Genomic DNA, 16,633 nt, shown 5'->3' with positions numbered 1-16,633 from the left:
ACAAATATTTTCTACTTCTTTTGAATGCATATAGAACTTCTTGCTGTTCATTTCATCTAGAACTTAAGTAGGTGATGCTTTGTAATATTACTTGATGTTTCTCTTGAGTTCATATGGACATTTTCATATGTCTTGATTTCCCAAAGTCAGCTATAAGTCCCTATGATTCAGGATTCAGCAAATAAATTACTAATGCCTACTACATTTCAGGCATTATGGGGACAAGATGTCTGCATGTAATGGTCAAAAAACCTAACAGAAGACAAATAATAAATAAATATCTAAGATATATTTTCAAATTTTGATTAGTGCATAAAGAAAATAAACAATAAGAGGTAGTATGAAGCAGTAGAAGAGGTCAACTTTGCAGTCATCAGTAAAGGAATCTCTTAGGAGGTGATATTTGTGTCAAGAAATATAAGATGAGTAAGAGCCAACCATGACATGAGCTAAGGGAAGAACATTCCTCACAGAAGGGACAGCAAATACAAAGCCTCTGACAGAAGAAAGGGCCTTGTATGCTGAAGGATCATAAAGTCGAAGAGTTGTGTGGAGATAATTGGAGAGGGAGAGTGGTATGAGACAGAATTAGAGAAGTATATAGACCACTAAGGAGCTTAGAAGACATGGAAAATGTTTGGATTTTTCCTAAGAAAGTTTGGAAGTCAATGAATGGATATGAAACTAGTGAGGAACGTGTTTTCTTTTTACTCTTGCGGAAGATCATGCTGGTTGATGTGTAAAAAATTGATAGACAAGGAGAAAGTAGAAACTGGAAGACAAGACTTGAGGTTAATTTTAGTTTTCTGGGTGAGAGATGATGCTAGCTGGACTCAGGTGGAGGTTGCCAATATGGAGACAAGTAAATGCATTTGAGAAATATTTTAAAGGTTTAAAGACTTGGACTTGATGATGAATTGGATACAGATGGATGGAGAAGCCATTTTTACTGAGATCACAGGAGGCTTGGAAAGGAACAAGTTTTTGATGGGGGTGGTTCCATTATTTCAAGACTATAGACTATTGACTAATGTTTTATATTGGCAGATAAATATGAATGAGGAATACATAGATTTGAATTTTTGGCAAGAGAAGCTACTTAAGACCATGAGACAAGATATCATCTAAAAGGCAAAGTAGTTAAAGAAGAGAAGAATGATGAGAACTTGCCCCTGAAACTTCCAAATTTTAAAGGTCTGACAGAAGAGGGGCCATGAAAGAACACCGAGAAAGAACAGCCAATAAGAAATGAGGAACCAGAGGCTGTGGTATCACAAAAAAAACCAATAAATGAGTTTTGCCAGAAAGAAGGAATGGTAGACTGGGCTACATATTACTGAGAAGTTAGATAATTTTAGGGAAAAAAAGTCCCCGTGCACTTAGGCCACATGGAGAAATGTGATGACTTTTTCATGAGGATTTGAGTAGTTGGGATGAAAGTCATATTGGAAGAGGCAGACTGGAGGAGGGAGAGAGGGAGGAGTTGGAGGCAATGAAGATATGTCAGGATTTTTACGAGGCATTTTCTATAAAACAGGGAAGAAGTATGTGGTGTTAGCTGGAGGGTTCGTGGAGTCAAAGGACATTTGAGATTTTGTTTTTTCTTTCGGTTGGTTTTGTTTTATTCGTTTGAAGATGGATGTCTCCAGAACATGTGTATACGCTGATGGGGATGAAGTGGTTGAGCAAGGAGGACTCATGATGTACGAGAGAGAAGCCATAAGTTGAAAAGTGATGTTTTAAAATACTGCTGAACTTGTCTGACCCTGGCCCTTCAGGCTCATAAATAGAGCACACTCCTTATTGTTCCTATTAGCAAAGACCTGGGTCAGCAGAGATAGATAAAACTTGGCATAGTCCCAATCCCCAGGCTGACTATGAATCTCAATCTTCTCTCTTTTCCTTCATCTACTAATTTATTTTACATCCATAGCTGTTAACAAGTCATGAAATATGTGTAATGTCATCCTTTCTACAGTTCCCTTATGGAATGAAACTACTATCTTTAAAAAGAAAGTGGTCACATATATGTAATGAAAGGGATGAAGAAACAACTGTCAGTCCACAGATTTACACACCAATTTTTACATGTGTTTCAATTAGACACTGAATTTGCACCAAGATGGCTGTTTGCCGAAGTGTGGTTGGAGCACCACTGTGGTAAGCCAGCTGATTTGACAACAGGTGACACACTTATGTGTTGGGAGAGGGAGGGAGCCCCAGCTGTGCAAGCTAGGAGAAAAAGCAGCCAGAGGAACAATGGATAAGAAGGAAGAGACGGGCACGTTGTATAGGACAAAAGTCCTACAGCTGCTAAAACTTCTCTGTGTGACTTATTCTGACTCAGTGTGTGCACGTGACATATCCCCAAACTCCTACCAAGTTTTTGCCCACAATCCTGCTTTAGAGTTTTTAAAGCAGGGCTAGGCCAGAGAGGTTGGATGATCAGAGAGCAGAAGAATAGCCCTCATCTAAGCAAGGTCAGCTCCTGCCAGGTACTGTTGGAACCCAAGACTCAGCTCTTGAAGAAGCTAAGGCTGAGGCCCTTAGTCCATTCCAGCTCCTGCAGAGGTAGCTGAACTGAACTACGAAAAGACAGTCTCGGGAGTCTATTCGAAATGTATTCAGGTCAGGGTGCCTGGGTGGCTCAGTCGGTCAACTCTTGGTTTCGGCTCTGGTCGTGATCTCCTGGTTTGTGGGATGGAGCCCTGCATCGGGCTCTGAACTGAGAGCATGGTGCCTGCTTGGGATCTCTCTCTCCTTTCTCTCTGCCCCTGGCCTGCTCACGCGTTCTCTCTCTCTTACAAAAATAAATAAACTTAAAAAAAGAGAGAGAGAGAGAGATTCTGGTCTTGGCTGGGACTCACAACTATATGAGCCTCCATGACATATCACCTCTCTGGGATTCAATCACATGGTATGAGTAAAGAGTACTAACCCAGGAGTCTTTGGGTGCAGTGTCTGAGAGTCTGGCTGAAAAGAAAGAAAGAAAGAAAGAAAGAAAAAAAGAAAGAAAGAAAGAAGGAAAGGAAAGAAAAGAAAAAGGGAGGAGGGAGATAACCCTCGTTGTAAATCCCCTCATTCCATTCATTCAGTCTTCCAATCAACCAATACAATTGCCTGAATTACCTAGTTATTAACTTACCAGAAAAAAATGGTTGTGAATATCCTAGGCATTATGAATTGATATTTACAAAATGGAGTTATTTAAATAAACGCGGTCTGAAGAGCAGATCCAGAATAGCCTCTCAGATGACTTCTTCAAATCTTGTTGAAGAAAAAATACTTATACCATTATGATTGATAAAAAATTAATTTTTACTATTGGAGGGATTGTTAAATACCTTGTATGTTTTCCTGCTACATAATATATATGCTGATTGGTATTAAAATTTTTGGAAAAGTTGTGCATAATTAACTTCAAACCTCATTTTCATCTCAAAGTGACAATGCAGTGCATAATTATTAGTGACTAAACAAACCCTGTTTTGCAGCTCAGAAATTTTGTCAATAATTGACATGCATTATTGTTCTGATTTACCTATTTGTTTTTAATTTTTAAAGTCAATAGTCAGCTTTGCTTACACTTGTTTGTATTTGGTTGTACATGTATAACATGTTTTGGTACCTACACATTTTCATGGTTACCCTATATATGTCACAGGTAAATAGTTATTTTATTCATGGAAATACAGTTTATTATAAATAAACTTTATTTATTATTTATTTATTTATAAACTTTATTATAAATAAAGTGCAAAAAGAATGTTTTTCAAATACTAACATGATAGGGGTGCCTGGGTGGCTCAGTCGGTTGAGCATCCGACTTCGGCTCAGGTCATGATCTCGTGGTTTGTGGGTTTGAGCCCTGCATCAGGCTCTGTGCTGACAGCTCGGAGCCTGGGGCCTGCTTCGGATTCTGTGTCTCCTCTCTCTGCCCCTCCCCAACTTGTGCTCTGTCTCTCTTTATCAAAAATAAATAAATGTCAAAAAAATTTTTTCAATAAATAAATAAAATACTAACATGATAATGGAATGAGATGATGGCAAATATTTGAAGGGATTTATAAAAACAAAACAAAGCAACACAAACTGAAGTTTGAGAAATGCCGTCTTAAGAGAAGAAAATGGAAACGTTGGCCATCATTTACCAAAGACATGTCTTTTCCACCTCTCAGTGGTTACAGAGAGTCAAATTTATTTCTCAAGATCATTCTGGACTTGTTACTACTTTGCCTTAAATAGGCTGAAATAAATTATAAAGCTACTTTAAGATAATGGTGTTTAATTATGATTCCCAGTGTATCGAGGTGACTTTTTTAATTTAATAATGCTGTACTATAACATGAGTATGTATGTATATTAAAAAATGAAAGTTTCAAAAAAACCATATTGCTGCTACCTAAATATTAAAGCCTCATCAAAAATGCTTATAGAAATCCTCCCCCAGAGCAATCAGCTACCCTGAGGCCTTGGGCTACAGGAACAGGCATTCCAATGAGTGTAACAGCACCATCTGGTTAGCCTGGAACATGATCTCCTTGCAAACTAGAGAGCAATATTTGAAAAGGCACCTGAATTTTGTTTTGGAAAGGTAACTTTTGCCTCGTTCTCTGAAAATTGCTAATTTTACTCAGAGGCTTGCCCGCTCAAAGGCTCAAAACTTGGAAGTGAGAAATTCTCTTAATTATTTTTACTATTGGCTCAGTGAAAAGTTCAAGGAGAGATGACTGTAACAGAGGCTGTACCACCTTAGCCAACATTATCAATAGTTGGGCGAAAATTATTTCTTCTCTTGGGTCTACTCACTATTTACAACAGGAGAAACCCAGAGAGGAAAAATACCTGATGCATATGCTTTAGAAGTTTAGAAATTTGAGAGCTGAAGAGGACCTCCCTCAAAGATCATCTAACTCAACTATTCATATGAAGGAAGAAATCAAGGTACCGGGGCCCCTGGATGGCTCTGTAGGTTGTGCAACCTACTCGTAATTTTAGCTCAGGTCATGACCTCAAGGTTCATGAGTTCCAGCCCTACACCGACAGTACACAGCCCACTTGGGATTCTCTCTCTCTCTCCCCCTCTCTCTGCCTCTCTCCCCAATGCATGAAATCTCTTTCTCTCTCTCTTTCAACATAAATAAATAATTTTTTTTTAAAAAAAGAAGAAGAAGAAGAAGAAGAAGAAGAAGAAGAAGAAGAAGAAGAAGAAATTGAGGTCCCTGAGTTTAAGTGGCTTGCACACACACAGGTACAACTGAATAATGACACAGAAAATGTCATGTGTTCTTTGCAAGGCAAAGTCTTTTCCCAATGATATGTGAGGATTCTCCATATCCTCACATATTTTGTTATTTATTTGAAGGTGTTTCTATCAGGAAAGGTAGCATAGATCCTTTTATTCTAGCTTACGGTTCACCTACATTTTCTGTCGTCAAAAGTATCTCTCTAAGAAATAGTTTTCCCAGAGACTGCTTATCACGAGGAACAGGAGTAAGGGTGACACTTCAGAAAAGGCATCAGAGACTGAGAGACCCTCAGCTCAATTTAATAGCCCTCAGCTGGGTGACCTGAGGCTACCTTGTTTTGGTCTCTATTACAGCTGAGAGAATAACTCTCCCCTTTCTTACAGAGGCTCCTGTAGCTGGTTCGCATTCAGTAGAGCTTATTTTATTTCTTAAAAATAATGCATGCCCACAGAATTATTTTTTTGATCATAGAAGCAATAATTCATGGTTATTATAGAAAATCTGGAAACCTGGAAAAGAACAGGAATGATAATAAAAATCAATCTCAATCCCACTGTAGTGGGAAATCACTGATTTCATTTTCAGAATCCGTTCCTACTTCTTAAAAACCTCTGGTCTTATTTTTGAATTCATGTGTTTCTGAGAAAGCAGATGTCTCTTCAAGCCCCAAAGGGGTGCCCGATCATTGTACATGACCACAGTGATATAATCAATAGAGTCAACTGTGTGAATGCTCTCTCGATTAAGGATGTCATCTCGTTACCATATGTATTGCTATTATCACCCAATCTGTTTTTGTTTTCCTTATTTTCTTTATGATATTCTAACAAAAAATGATTCTTGAAGTTTTTCATGCATGCAAGTACACTCTTTTGTTCAGAATTTTTTATTGCATTTAGGTTTAAAAGTTCATTCCTGCTACGGTCTGAAAGTTTCTGTTCTCCCAAATTCATACGTTGAAATCCTAACCTCCAAATATGATCGTATTAGGAGTTGGGGGCTTTTTGCAGTGATTTGTTCATGAGGGAAGAACCCTCATGAACGGCATCAGCACCTTAATAAAAGGCCTCACAGAGCTCCCAAGTTCCTTCCACCATGAGGACACAGCAAGAAGGTACCAGTTATGAACCAGGAAGAGGACCCTCACCAGAATGTGTCCATGTTGACATGTTGTTCTCAGACTTCCAGTCTCCAGCACTGCGAGAGATTAATTTCTGTTGTTTCTTAGCTACCTAGTCTGTGATATTTTGTTATAGCAGTCCAAACAGACTAAGAAAAGAACCGTCCAGACATGAGCTGGAACCACCTATAGATGTATCTCGGTTTTATGGCATCATGTTTTACAGCGAGGAAACAAAAAATTAATACTAGTTAGAAAAGCAACCAGAAAAACTGTAAGAGGTACTTTCTGTCCACGTAGTCCTAAGGTTATTTTTTCATATGTGTTATTTTAGTCATCAATTTATTTAGCACTCACTCAAAATATACTTATTGAGTCCATACTACATGTTAAACACCATGGTAGATACACTAACAGAATTTCTATTAGACGGAAATCCAAACTACAATAGAATGTCACCAATTTGTGCCTTGGAGAGTTAGGGAGGGAATTTCCTTATGCTTGAAGGCATTAGGAAGGACTCTGTGAAGAATCTGGAGAAGAGCAGAGGTGTTTGAAGGCAGAAATAGAAAAAGAAGAAGCATAAAGAAGAAGAAGTTCAGGGAACATGATTCACCTTTGCTGAGACTTAGGAAAGAAAAGACACAGGAAGAAAAGTAGTTAAAAATAAGACTGGAAAAATGGAAATAACACAACACAGAGGCCTTGAAAGTCAGACAATGGGAACATACATTTTTTTTTTGTAGCAGAATGAGTCCATTCAAAGGGTGTTTGCAGGAAACTGAAAAGAGATGTTTCAGGAACTGTATCCCCAAATTGTATTTAATTTAAAGAAAAGACTGAATAATTACATATTTCTAAACCTTACAATAAAATAAAAAGGAAATCTGAGAGCTTTTGATAGTGTCAAAGGAACTTCCCATGATAAAAGATAAATAACCACACCTACAGGTTTCTGAACTCAACAATAACAAAGTTCAGTCACCACTTTAGAATAAAAGTTGCTGCATTATATTTCCTTCCCATTTATTAGAGTATGAAAGGGTCAGAAATGCTATCCTTCGGGTCCTACCTACTGTGAGGTCCCCAGAGGCAGAAAAAAGAAAATTCTAATGAAGAATTAGTCAAGTATAAGCAAGGAGACTAGAAGTGAGGGGTTTTCTCCTCCATCTTGGTCTCTAAAGATTTCTAAATATTCTATTTACCTTTTGATGTAACTACTACTCTTCTTTTGCATTTTAATTGCTTCTTAGGCTGATAGTTATCTTTGGAGGGGCTAACAGTCATATTTTCAGTCACTGTGGATGTCTAGTTTCTCTTCACGCATTGTACTTTTTGCTCCTGTGAAACTAAATTCAAGCTGAAAGTGGAATTTTTTTCCCTGCTGCATTAATTCTCTCTACCACACACAGCATAGCTCGAATCATGTTGCACTTCATGGTTTCTCCTGGGGGCAAAGTGAACTTCATAGAGCCAATTTATGACCCCCTATAGCAATTTTATGAACCTGAAAGTATGGAGCCATCCCTATGTGATTTTCATGTACCTGAGAGAATCAGATTCAGATGTAATAGAATTAATTTTGTATTATATTCCATGAAATGTTGATGTTCCTGCTGCCATACTAGCTCACAATGCCCTGAAATAATTTACCTTAAATATACTAACTATTGAAAATAAGAGGTTTACATTCATCATGGTCAGTTTGAGCAAGATGCCCAGATAGAACTAGGGTCTTTATTTGAACTAAATCCTGATCTAGAGTCGTATTGTAAATGTGACCCCTAGATTTTTATGGCCAGGCTATAGTTTGAATGAAAAATTACCTCATTTAAACATGGTTTCAGGTAATGTTTTTCTTGACTTTTATACAATGAAGTGTTTTACTGCAGCTGCTGGTGGATAAGGTACAAATTTTCAAATCAATGTGCTCAGCACTTTTGAAGAAACTAATTCACTTTTCAGAGAACTAAAATCATATACATTTATACTCAAGCATTAAATTCCTAAAAATATTGACTCCATGATACTTACCTAAAAGCAGCACATTAGCACTTAGTAATTAGTATATTCATATTTTAGTTCTACTTTAATTATTTGTACATTCTGGTTATGCCCTTACCGCCACAGAAACAGTGTCGCTCAAAAATGGTAGGTGTTGAAATATTTCAACAACCTAAAAGGAAGAAGTCAAATTGAGTGTCAGTAGATTAGGGGGAAAAAACGTGTAGATAGGGTGTGATTAGGCCTTAGTTTAGAATTAAACTTATGCAAAATATGATAAAATTAACCATGCTATAAAATTATAATTATAACCGTAAACCGTATAAAACTAACCATATTGTAACTAAGGGAACATTTATGAAATATACAGAAAGTCAGAAATTCTAGAGTGACCTTCAGAAGAACAAAATGCATACATATCTAAGCAACAAATATCTATGTAGAAAATATTCAAATGAGTGATTCAATTATCAGAGTGATAAAAATCTAAATTAGAAAATATAAATGCAAGATATTAGAGAAAATGTCGTTGTCTGGATACTTACTGACCAGTTGAGTATAAAAGCCAGTAACTGAGGGGATATCTAGTCTGACTTCAGAGAATGAAAAGTAGATGAAGCTCAAAAAGTTACAAGCAAATCTTAAACTCCCACTAATTAAAGCAAAAATAGTAACAATGTCTAGTGGGTATTTTAACATATTTAGAAATAAAATGCATGATAACAATAGCATAAAAGATGGGAAGGAAGAAATGGGGGTATGTTTGTGCAGATTTCTTGCCCTGCCACGGGTGATACAATGTTATTTGAACGGAGACCCAGCAGTTAAAGATATGTATTAAAATTCCTACAGAAACTGGGGCACCCGGGGGGCTCATCAGTTAAAGCGTCCATCTTTGGCTCAGGTCGTGTCACAGGTCACGAGTTCAAGCCCCACATCAGGCTCTGGGCTGACAGCTCAGACCGTGGAGCCTTCTTCAGATTCTGTGTCTCCCCCTCTCTCTGCCCCTTCCTAGCTCACACTCTGTTTCTCTCCTTCTCAAAAATAAATAAACATAAACAAATTTTTTAATTTAAAAAAATCTCTAAAGAAACCACTTTAATGAAAGAAAACAGTGAGGTATAGTTGATAAGACACAAAGTAGAAATAAAATGAAATCATAAGAATAAACTTAATACAAGGGAAGACGAGAAAAAAATGAAACAAAGAGCAGATGGGGCATATATAAACAATAAGCTCATAGATTTAAATCAAATTATATTGATGAATAAAATAAACTAACATTAAATATAGTCTAAACACTGAATAAAAAATCAGAAAGTTTTAGACAGAATTAAGAAAGCTAAAACAACTATAAGTTGTCTCTAAAAAAGTCATGCCACTGTCGGGGCGCCTGGGTGGCGCAGTCGGTTGAGAGTCCGACTTCAGCCAGGTCATGATCTCGCGGTCCGTGAGTTCGAGCCCCGCGTCAGGCTCTGGGCTGATGGCTCAGAGCCTGGAGCCTGTTTCCAATTCTGTGTCTCCCTCTCTCTCTGCCCCTCCCCCGTTCATGCTCTGTCTCTCTCTGTCCCAAAAATAAATAAACGTTGAAAACAAAAAATTAAAAAAAAAAAAAGAATATAAAAGACTTGAGCAACTCCATCAACGAACTTGACCTAATTGATATTGATGGCTAACTCTTCCCCAAATACCAGCATATGGGCTTTTGAGCACACTTAAAATATTCATCAAAGTGGAGCATACACCGAGCCACGAAACAAGCCTCAATAAATGTAAGAGGACTGAAAACGTACAAAGTGTGTTCTCTATTCAAAATGAAATTAAACTAGAAATTAATGACAGAATGAGCTAGGAAAAATCCACAGAGATAGAGACAATAAACAACATATTTCTAAATTAATACAGGATTAAGCAGAAATCCAAGGAAATAAGATAATATTCTGAAATGAAAGAAAATGAAACCACAATACATTAAAATTTGGGGGGTATAACCAAAGCAATGTTTATAAGGGACATCATGGCGATAAATGCTTGTAATAAAAATGAGGAAGATCTCAAATCAGTGACCTAAGGAACATCCACCCTAACAAAGTAGGAAAAGAAAAGCATATTAAACCCAAAGCAAGCAGTATAAAGTTAATATCAAATATAAGGATAGAAATCCAAGAAATAGAAAACCAATAAAGAAAATGAGTGAAGCCAAAAGTTGGTTCTTTGGGGGAAAAATCATTAAAATTGAGAAACCTAGAGTAAGACATTTGAAAACAAAAAGAATTAATGTTCCTATTCTAACATCATAAATGAGAAGAGGGGCTTCACTTCAGAATGTATAGACATTAAAAATATAATAAATATCATGAACAACTTCATGCCAATAAATTTGAAAACTTAGATGAATTGGACAAATTCCTTTAAAGACCTAAACAACCAAAGCTCACTTAAGATGAAATAGGTAACCCAAATACCATTTTAAATACACTTGGGGTTAAAAATCCTTCCGGAAAGAAAATTCTAGGCTCACAAGGCTGCACTGTTGAATTCCACCAAACATTTATCAAAGAAATAATCCTAATCCTACACAAATTGATCCAGGAACTAGAATAGCAGGAAGCATTTCCCAATTCATTTTAAGAGGACAGCATTACCCTGATATCAAAGCCAGACAAAAAAAAATTAACAAAAACTTCAGCCTATACTATCTACCATAAAGAGAGTCACAAAAATCTTTTTTAAATTTTAGCAAATGAAATCGGGAAATGCATTTTTTAAAAGCAATACATCATGACAAATTAGAATTTATCTCCAGAGTGCAAAGTTGGCTTAACAATTTGAATATCAATCAGTGGAATTCACCAAATTGTGTTATTAAAACTAAAAACTATTTGACTGCCTTAATAGATGAAGAAAATACACTGGACAAAATTTCACGATCATCATGATAAAAACTCTCAGCAAGCTACGAATGAAAAGAATGTTTTCAAATTGAGACTGGGGTCTAGTGAAAGCCTACAGCTAACATCATAGTAATAGTGAAAGAGTGAGTGTTTTCTAGTTAGAAACAGGAGAAAAACAAGCGTACCTACTCACCACTTCTCTTTAACATAGCACTGGAAGTTCTAGTTACAGTGGTAAGTGGAGATATGAACAGAGCAATGTAAGTTTACTTAAAAGCCAACTGGTAGAGCCTAATATCATTACACTGTGAGAGAGAGAAGTATAGCCAAGATAGCCAATTGATCCATTTCCAGCCTGAATTCAACTAAAGCCCTCAGGGTTTTTGATTTGATTAATTTTTGTTTAGTAAATGGTACTGCTAAATCATGCCTTCCGAACACAGCGTAAAAAAGATACTGTAATCGAAACATACCAGTAATGACTGAACAGACAATACTGATAAACGAATCAATCAACTAACTACTACTAACTACTAATCAACTAGCAACCTGTAGGGAACTTTCTCAAGAATCTCCCTCTCCCCATTGTATTCCTCTTAGCTTGCCAGACTGTCTATTCATCTGATAAATGACAACTAAACCTATTGTGGTAGTCATTTCACAAAAATGTAACTCCTATATCACTACACTTTAAACTTACACAGTGATGTCCGTCAATTATTTCTCAATAAAACTGAAAAGAAACATTTTAAATTAAATTTATAACGAAGAAAATGATCTGTACAAATTCGGCAGGTAAACTGTCTCTTGTGGATTGCCTCCAAGGTTCTCACTAATGTGGATTTTAGATGCTTTTCTAAAAATAGAATTCCAGGGGCGCCTGGGTGGCTTGGTTGGTTAAGCGTCCGACTTCAGCTCAGGTCATGATCTCACGGTCCGTGAGTCCGAGCCCCGTGTCGGGCTCTGGGCTGACCGCTCAGAGCCTGGAGCCTGTTTCAGATTCTGTGTCTCCCTCTCTCTCTGCCCCTCCCCTGTTCATGCTCTGTCTGTCTCTGTCTCAAAAATAAATAAACGTTAAAAAAAATTTTTTTAAATAATAAAATAAAAATAAAAATAGAATTCCACTATATGTAATCTGTGTTCACAATCATCCTGAACAACTACATACATCGTAAAGCTAATCACATCAGTGAGCTGTAATAGATTTAATTTTTCATTCCGTTAATTTTTTACCTCGACAGAAGGTCCTCCCTTGATCCTCAGAAACTGACTCTGGTTGTGTTCATCGTGTGTCTTCTTGATGATATGCTCTGAAGTAACACTGAGAAATTCCAACTTTGGAAATAACCCCGGTCTAGTTTACGTATGAAAAGTGAGAATGTATCTCTTTCTCTGTATTCTCTTATATTCTTTCTCTAGACACAGAAATGTCAACACACATGTACATATATATGAGCACAGACGTATTTTACTGAAAATCACTCATTTCACCAACTAGTGTAACTCAATTCTATGCGTCTAAAATCCTAGTTATGAAAAAGTATATGCCCTTATATGGTCAATAGGATTGTACTACATTGTATGGTGACAGATGGTAGCTATGCTCGCGATGAGCCAAGTATAAGGTATAGACTTGTTGAATCACTACATTGTACACCCGAAACTAATGTAACATTCTGTGTCAACTATATTATTATGTGATGAGCATCTTTGCTGAAAACCCCACACTATTTCTAAAATTATAGGTAAGAAGTGTATTTCTATCTTTATTACTCCCTTGCTTTTGTATGAGTATACGTCCAAAGAAATGTATACATGGACTGCGCTCATTGGAAATTAAACGAATATTCCAAGGTTTCACAGAAATTGCTGAGATCAATGGGGATGTGCCTTATTAGTAGGTAGCGTTAATTTCTGTTTTATGAAACAGTACTTTGCTAACTGTTGAAACTCTACGCAAGCACACTTGGATCTCTCGGGAGTTTTTAATTGTAAGGCCATGGCTGCTCACTGTCTATCATTCTTAATAAAAGAAAGAAACCCTTAAAGCTTAGACACAAGAAACATGACTAAGTGCAGGGACCTAGTTTGGGAATTGAGAAGGAAAAAACAAAAGGGGTAAGAGATCAGAATGGTGACCTCCAGTCTCAGACCTTGCTAAGGCCCCCGCACTGTAGGGCTTCCCACTTTGGGCTGGAAGACGAGAGCAGAGGAAGTGGGGCTCTGGGAGCCCTTTGATCTGGTTCAGAGAATCGAGAGCAGAGCACAGCACACAAAAGCTGGAGCAAGCCTCCCTCCCGCTCCTTCCTCTCCTGCACGCAGGGTGCACTGAGCTGATTTGCATGTTCACGGCTGTCTCCCTTCTGAAGATCACTCTTCTCATCCTGGTAGATGTTCATGGCAATGAGAAATACAACAGGCTATATTGGGAGTGACTTTGCATAAAAAGTTGTCCCGGTCAGGACGACATGAAAGGAAAAAGGAAGAGAGTTAGCTTAGCTAATAGGGATGAGTGCAGTTAGCCCCTGATTGAAAGAGGAAAACCAGACGAGAGCCAAACAGAAGGAAGGAAGGCAAGGAAGGAGACACCTGTTTCCGCCTCACCTAGGTCAGCCTTCACAGGTGAACACAACAGCATTGTTTGCTGAACTCCTTATTACTGTAAGAAACTAAATTTATGTTTTATATATACACACGTGTGTGTGTGTGGATACACCCTGAGACCCATGACCAATTAAATGTTTCCCATGCACTCACAAGTATCAGGCACCACGTGAAAGCCGTGAAGTGCCTTCTGAAAGACATTTCCAATTACACTTCAAAAGGATGTAAATTATCAGAATGATAAAAATAAAAAACAACGGAAACGGTGCTTGTCAGACTATCTCCATTTTCTCACATTTATCTCGAATACACACGCAGGGCTTTCACGGGGCGAGCTCTGGAAATCAATACTATAAGTGAAATATCATTGGCATCGTCTCCTCATTTCTGCTGCAGTGTGAGTGAAGAGCGGGGATGTCTCGATAAATAATGTTTAGCTTCAGTGTCTTTTCCCCTCGTTCCAAACAGATGAGCAATTTCTGAAAAGCAACTGTAGAAGATGCACTTTTACCTCTTCATCAAAAACGTATAAAAATGAAATATATTGTGATATTTATTACCATGTATATTACAAACCACCATGGCGATCCAGTACAAATGGCTTTTTTCTCTGTGGCACCGACCTTCAAAAGTGATGATGTGGAAAGCCCTAGACTTTATGGCAGCTTAACTAGAAATACATTACAGCAGCTGTATTAATATGTAGTTGTGGCTTTGCTATAAAGTTGGAATATGGAAAGAAACTCTAAACCTTGTGCTCTGCTATAAACTTTAAATATGCAGAAAAATATGTTCACGAAAGCAGCCAAGGAGGTTGAGACAATGTTTATATGAAATGATGCTGCCTCTTCTTTGTAGCCTCAAAACTTCAAGACAGTTTTCCCATTACATGATTCAGTATTGGCAATTGAATGACGGGTTTCATCTTTAGCACAGCAAATCAGAAAAGCTTTCCAGAAGCCTGTAAGTGTACACATTCACACTTTCAGATCCCGGTGCATGATGACATGTGAATCTCTATAGATATTCTATATACGTATCTATACATCGATAGTTATAGATATATTTAAATTCTGTATTAAATCGGTGAGTATATGTATATCTCAGTGACCAAATGCTGAGTAGTGGGAAATTGATGGGCAATGAAATATTACTTTGAAAGCCTCAAATGTACTTCTTCTTTTTAACTTCAAACGATTTCAGTATGCATATGGATTACAATGCTACATTTTTAGTAGCTAACTTAATGCCTAGAGTAAAACCTTGGATTGCGAGTAACTTGTTCTGCGAGTATTCCACAAGATGAGCAAATATTTCTAATCGATTTTCACTTGATAAACGAGCAAACGAGCGCTACCTTGCAATACGAGTAGTACATGATGTGATGCTAAATGTCACAAGATCACAATTGAGCCAATGGCTCTCCTCCCTCTCTCTCTCTCTCTCTCTCTCTCTCTCTCTCTCAGGGATTATGGGTGATCCTCTCCCATGCTCAGATGCTCGGTCTCATGCCACAGCGTTTGGCAGAAATCAGTGATTTTTCTGAAAGCTGGAAGGTGCCCACAACTGGCATGAGTGTATTTTGTCACTTCAAAGCACAAAGTCCTTTGTTTTTCCATACAAGAGTAAGCCTAGGAATGCTTTGCTTCATTCTAGGTCAGGCTGCCTGTAGACACAGACCCTTTCCTCTGCTGCCTTATTGCCAGTTACATTAAATACAGTCTATGACAAGAGCTTATTAATACCGTACTGTAGTCAACATCTGCTAGTGATAGTGAAAGTCGTCCTACACAATAACCTTCCTCTCTCTTGTCTCCCTCACACCAGCCTCGAAGGTTTTCAAAGGTAAGTGCAGGTTAATTTCTTTACTTTTCTTCATATTTTATATTACAGTGTTGTGATCATTTTTCTGAATATTTGGGGGTTGTGGAGCAAATCATCGGAGCTTCCATTATTTCTTATGGGAAAATTTGCTTTGATATACCAGTGCTGTGGATTACAAGCATGTTTCCGGAATGAATTATGTTCGCAAACCACGGTTTTACTGAACTCAGTTTGGTGAATATTTTGGTTTTAAGGGCATGCAACTTTCCCTGACATATACAAGACGTCATGGTGCATACAAAGATAAGTTTTATAGGATCTCACATATGCAAACCTCTTCAAACAGGGACGTAACCTGTTCTTTTCTGTGATGGTGTGGCTGGGCATGAGATATGGCTGAGGTATGCATTCTCAAACAGAGCCAGACCCTTGAGGGCCTGTCTCGGTCAGCTGGGGCTGCTATAACAAAATAGTGTAGGTCTGGAGACTTATCTTAAACAGCAGATGTTTCTTTCTCACAGCTTTTGAGTCTGGGTAGACCAAGATCACCATGACAGCAGATTGAATTCCTGGTACCAACTCTCTTCCTGACTTGCATATGGTGGCCTTCTTACTGTGTAGCCAAAAGACAGAGAGGTCTCTATTTTCCTCTTCTTAAAAGGATACTATCCCATCACAGGGGCCCCACCCTCATGACTCATGGAAACCTGATAACCTCATGAAGGCCCCATCTCCAAATACCCTAACACTGCAGATTAGGGCTCCGACATAAGAACATGGAGGGGACAAAATTTAGTCCACGGCAGGACCTAATGTCTTTATCCATTTTAGCAGATCTGTCACTTTTTGCAAACAATTTAAACAACAGGAAGGAAATGAGTTGTGTTCATTTGTATATCATTGTCATAACTAATTGCCGAGTGTTGGTTTTGTATATG

This window comes from Prionailurus viverrinus, chromosome A2, assembly GCF_022837055.1.
Source record: "Prionailurus viverrinus isolate Anna chromosome A2, UM_Priviv_1.0, whole genome shotgun sequence".
Lineage (NCBI taxonomy): Eukaryota > Metazoa > Chordata > Mammalia > Carnivora > Felidae > Prionailurus > Prionailurus viverrinus.
The sequence above is the reverse complement of the archived record's forward strand: the minus strand, read 5'-3'. Positions refer to the sequence as shown.